Below are 6,363 nucleotides of genomic sequence, written 5' to 3'. Positions count from 1 at the left end.
TGGCTTCTTCCAGCATCAATGTCAGACTTCTGCAGCCTTTGTTTGGGTATACCTTTGTAGTATAAAGTTGTTCAGGAAAAACTGTCCCTCCTGAGGCGCTGCATGACCTGCTGGCAGCCCTCCTCTCTACATCTGATGATGTCTTGGCTTCCGGGCAGAGAGCTGAAAAGCATAACAAAGGATTTTATTTCCCTCTCTGACAATAACCATATTTGTATGCCGGCACACACTCATGGCGAGAGCTTGGCTGCCCAGAATATCCGTGCTTTTGCACGCCTGCTTGAGCTGCCATATTGTATATTCCACCAGACGTGTTGGCATATTAAAACCCCCATAATGTCACATTGGTCATCTTGTTTTCTCAGGCAACAGGCATTTATTTGTTGCTCGGTAAAGAGGAGGCAAAGTCCACTATTGGCCCTAGTTTGTATTGGCAGCTGACCCGGCCTGCAGTAAGATCAGCATGGCACAGACCCACAGGTTTTCTAGTACTTTAGATTTTAATTTTTTAACCACGTGTCTAGAAATTTGCATTCCTTGCGTTCTTGGTACATTTCTCCTGTGGGTGGTGTATTCTGAAAGAAGGGAGATGTCACTTTAAAGTCACATGATGTATCGAGATGTTTACACGCTACTGTAAATTCTATTGAAATCTCAACTTAAGCTAAAACATTTGTCCCACATGAATATAATTAAAGGGCTGTAAGTAAAGTGGCTTTTCTTTGAGTTTTTCAGCTTTTAGCTTGGTTAGTGCAGTCAGTGCTGGGATTGCTGGCGGCGAAGAGGAAGACATCTCTCCAGTGTGTGCCAGGAAACGCTTCCTGACAGGACTGAGTGACGGTCTTCCTGAGTGCCGGCGTGCCTCTGTGTTTATGGTCGTCTACTGCAGGTCTACCTCACTTAGCTTTGCAGTAGTTTACTCCTCTTGTGATTCTCCTTTTACAGCAGCAGCTGCGACATTATGCCCTAAATAAGACTTCAAACTCAGGAAGGGCTTCGTCTGCGCTCAGTATCTTCATAACAAAAGCAGCGAAAGTCCAAGTTTTTCTTGGCTTGCTGTGATTTCTTACTCGGTTCCTCTGGCACTTTCCACAATCGTCTTTTATAATTTTTTCCCCCCTCCAATGTGATTTCTGACAGTGATGTAAAGGAGTTGAGGGCCACATGGAAAAAAAAAACACAACCCCTGCTATAACTTGAGATCGGCGTCGCGGTGCTATCATGTGAGTCTCTGAAAGACAAAGAGTTGTTTGTGCGGTGGAATGGCTGCTCGCTCCTGTCAAACAGTCTGACCTCAGTCACAGCAGCCCAAACTTAAAGTCCACTGAACCATCTCTCAGGGGGAACTGTAAACAAAGGCAGGGTGTTTGACTGGTGGCTGGCTTTCACGGGATAGACTCCCACAGGTCACGTTACCTCTTCGAGTACTGCTTTAACTACTACTGTTGCACTGCAACTAATTATGGTGAAAGTAAAGCGGAAACAATTAGTGGATTAATTGGCTGTTTTTTAATACAAAGTATCAAACCCTCTCTGCTTTTGACTCCTCTAATGGGAGACTTTTCTTTTTTTTTATATCTTATATGATCGCACAATGAATATATTTGGGTTTTTGCCAGTCGATTGGAAGACCCTGTCCTTGGGCTCTGGGAGCTTTGGATTTGGCATTTTATTAATACATAAGAAATAATAATCAGCAGCTCATGTTTAGTGACAATTAAGTTGCAGTTGAAACCCTAATTGAGATACAATTCTTTCTGCAAATATCATTACTCCTAACGATACTGTTACCAGGGCTGTCCTCGACCAAAGAAATTCTTAGCTGACTAACACTCAAATTATTTTGTTAACTAATAAATAAAAATCTGAAAAACTGAGTTTCTCTTCACCTCTTTAAATCTTGTGTTTACTTGCGCGATATGTTCAGACGTTTCTTGGAAATAAGTCATTCAGCATGTAAAAAAGCATATAAACCAGACTAATTGACGCAATAAATCTTAGTTGACTGAGACCAAACGACCAATGAGACTAATCGACTTGAAGAGGGCAGCTCCCAAGCCTGACTGCCACAAATACTTTAGTTAATTAGTTGGTTTATTCATTCAGAAACATTTTTTAAGGGTCAAAATGTCTTTTCCAAAAAAGAGCATAGTGTATGAGACTATGCAAGTTTATGGAAAACTGTACGTTTGGTGTTATTGTTCAGCTAAGGATGGTCCATATCTTGGCAACTCGGGTAGCAAAGATTTCTATATTAAAACAGCGGTGGCTTCTCGATGCATTAATGACATCTGACTTTGTTATATTTCTCTAGATAATAAGGTTGACAGGTGTTTTGAGTAAAGGATCAAATATGAGTTTAATCCAATGCCAATGGTTTAAGAGTAGTGGCAGCAACAAAAGCACGCAGTATATTTCATAACCCAGCAGCTCAAATCAGAACTCAAATTCCGTTTTTAATTGACAATCAAGATGTTCATCATGACTTTCATATAGGACAATCTGCTGATGCGGCCAAAACGAAAGACACATTGTCATTTGAATTCTCACTTTATCAGCCAAACTATTCATTTATTCATCAAGAAAATAATCGGCAGATTCATCGAAAATGAAAATAATCGTCACTTGCCCCTCTGATGGTTTGTTAGAGCTACTGCTGCCATAAAATATTATATGTAAGTGTAATACTTTTATTAACATTTCAATAAAGATTACATTTGTCAGGAAGAGTTTAAGTTCTTACTGAAAATATGACTTAAGCCAGCTAAAAGTAGAATACTTGTAATTAGTAGACTGCAAATTATTTAAACTGATTTTGATTGACACTTGTGATTTAAAGCCTCAGACAGATTCCCAAACAATGCAACTTAATTTGACCTTTTATCCAACAAGCAACAATGTGATCCACCATACTGGGACCAGTTACTGTACTGGGACCAGTTACTGTACTGTGTGTGAACAGTTACTGTACTGTGTGTGACCAGTTACTGTACTAGAACAACTAACGCTGTTTCCATTACTATTCTGAGCCAGTTCAATTCTGAAATGCACATCTGTACCACAGCTGGGAGGAAGCTATTGGATTGTGTGAGGCACCAGAAGAGGCGTGTGTTTGTGTATTTATACGTTTGTGTGTGTGTGTGTGTGTGTGTGTGTGTGTGTGGGGGCCCGACCACTCAGCTTAGGGTCAAGTAATCTCAGCCTATTTTCTTTGCAGATACTATGCCCCTCCCCCTCCATACCTCTCCGTCTACATCTGGTTGATGTTAAAACCACCTTACAGCATAGTCACATTTGTATTTCTATAAAAAAAAGACTTGGAAATGTTACTTTTAGTTGATCGCATTCAATCCTTTTTAAACATGTCTGTGTGAACGATCTGCAGAGGATCAGTGAATTGTGAGCACCAAGCCTCAATAAAAGTGCATTCAGAACATGCAATGAGTACAATATCTTGGACAAAGAAGTACATTTTTATGAAGCTGTCACTGGTTCTTTTATCCTTATTCATGTTTATTGCAGAACATTCTTGTCAGATAAGGTTAGGTAATGAAGGTTAGCTAATGAGAAGTTATACCGTCTTGACAGGAAGAAGTGGGCAATGCCTTTTCAATACATAATATCCCTAAAGCATATCTCTACAACGCCTGTATAGTACCAGTTAAAGGATGATTTTGCTGTTCTTCTGTTCTATGTGTCCTCTTAGTGTCAAACAATCTCACAGAAAGACCAAAACCAACTGAATGTTATCCATTTATCTCTCAATACTCCCACAATCCCATTAATTTACTCGTGTAGATGTAAATCTGTAAAAACGGGTCACACATTGATCGTTGGATTTAAAGAAAGCTTATGTAATTTCCTGGCCACGGCAAACTTTACTCGAACAGGAGTAAATAATGCATTTATTGGAGGCTATTTTCTGCGGTGGATTAATACACATGTTGTGCTTTGGTGGGTAATTAACGGGTGCAACAGTGTGTCTCAGACTGTTTTAATAGTTTTTGGACCACAATGAATGGAGCTCTATGGCACAGAGCAAAAGGATACATCAGGCTTTGTCTAATCAGGCAATACTTATAAATACGTTCAATTCATAGTCGTAGTAGATATATTTTTTTTTAGGGTTACCACCGCTAGCTTGAATCAAGTCCTTGAGGTTTTGTCTGAAGGATGCAGGGGAGGTCAAGAGAGGTCAGCGAGGATGTCAGTACCAGGCGTTAGTGTTTGGCTTTTGGGATAACTAACCTGCTCAGGAATGTGTGTAGCGCTCACTCCTACACGGTTGCGTTATCAATCATCATTACAGGCAGTTCTGCACACGGCTTGGGAGATGGACCCTCCTCTGTGGGCTTTTCTCTTGAGGTTTTGGTTCAGAAGATTCTTCATGGATGACCTGCTCATCACTGATGCAAAAATAAGTGGAAAATACCTCAGCCTGGCATTTTAAAGGGCCTCGTTTTATGAGTCTAAAGAATGGACAAAGTTGTTCATGTGGCACGTTTCAGTGCCATTTTTTTGCCACAGGAGCAAATGTAATTCCTGGTTTGATTCGAACTCTGGCATAAATAAAGCCTTAAATTCTAAATTGTGCATCGGCTGAGGTGAATCTCTGTTTTCCACTGAATTTAATATCTCATGAAACCCATGATGCTAGTTTTGATGTGGCTTTTATCACAAGACGGCAGCCGATTAGTTTTCAAAATGTTTTCATCCTACTTTTCTCTCGGCCCGCGGGTAAACAAAAAAAGACAAAAAAATATTTTGATTCTCAACCAAAAAAACAGCAGAAAAGAAACAAGCTTTAGATTTCCCCTTTGGGGCAAAAGCAGCAGCTGACCAAACACAGCTTGGTGAGAGTGAGCGACGGTTTTCCATCAAACTCTGGAAAAAGTATTTGTCATAATACTTCTTGTATCTGTGTGGCACTCGTCCACGTGGAACTGAAGCAGTTTTATTTTGAAAATTCCGGCATGCTTATTGATCCGAAGTCCTGTTTTGTCCTTTTTAGATGGCTCAAAATGCTTCATGCGTTCACATACGTCATGCAAATTTGGTTCATAATGAATCTTAATGTAACATTTGTAGAATAGGACAAATACAAAGCACTGTGTATGATGCTTTGGAAGAAACTAGCTTTCCTTTCTGTGGGGTGTGTATTTGAAATGAAGCACTTAAGGCCCCTTGTTCTAACAACAGCCCTCAGCTCATAGTGAGGCCATTGGTTTAATTACGCTCTTAATGCCCATGTGTCACCCTGCTGGGTGTGAACCTGTGACCCCATGAAGGAGGAAATGAAGTCAACCCTGCAGCCCAATGAGACTTCTGAACAAGTAAAGCCACTGTTTTAACGTTGATAGGTCTGGGCTTCAGTTCCGCTCTTGACGCACTGCACACCATCTTAACTCCGATTTAGTTTGAAGTGCTGTGTGCAAGTGAAGGAGAGAGCGATACGCGTTTTGAAAGCAGCGGTCAGGGGGATACGGTCCCGCGTTGTTATGGATGCTTGAGATGCCGAGCATGCCGATGCTACGAGGCCCGAGACCCCTGGGAGAATAGTGCCACTATTCCAGATAGCAGCCCGCCCACGAGCCCCCGTGACGGCCTGACCGCCGGAAATACGGCTTGCTGCGTAATAAGTCCCGGAGATCGCTTTGTTTTTTTGTACAGACTGCAGGGTTAATTTGATGCAGCAGCCATTTGAAAAGGAAGAATTAGAGGTTGTACAATAACAGGATGAGTGATGACACTTGTTTTGTTTTTCAAATAGTCATGAAAACACTTGCAGGCAGGTTTTTAAGCTTAAAACTTGTGCTTGTACAGAATATAAGCAATGGTTTGAACTTTAAAACTAAAGGGGATTAGGGCGTAAGCAAATGAATACATGAATTATTGATTAATCTGAAGATGTTTTCTTGTTGAATCGGTCTGGTCTCTAAAATATCTGAAAACGCTGACGATCACAATCTCCTCAAAGCACGTTTGTGTCCTTAAACGTTCTTGTTTTGTTCAATAAACAGGACAATAATATTTTATTTACTAAAGAAGACAATACACACAGTTGCGAATCTGAAATTACATTATCATGATTACATGATTACTGTCATTATCGGCAGTAACCACTGGATTTTTGTCTGAAGTGGTTACCGACTGTGGGGATGTTTACTATAGTGAGCTGTTATGGCCTTTGCTTTTGTTGTAATTTAATTTATAAAATAATCTCATCACAGGGTCCTTTTTTAGTGGTTGTTATGAAGTTTTGATCCAATCACACAATCTTCTTCAGCGGATGGATGTTTTATCTATTTCGTCTTCTGTCCTTCACTTAAAATTCTTCTTCTTCTCTTTTTTTAATTCAGATTA

The sequence above is a fragment of the Taurulus bubalis genome, assembly GCF_910589615.1.
Source record: "Taurulus bubalis genome assembly, chromosome: 20".
NCBI lineage: Eukaryota > Metazoa > Chordata > Actinopteri > Perciformes > Cottidae > Taurulus > Taurulus bubalis.
Note: the sequence above shows the minus strand (reverse complement) of the source record.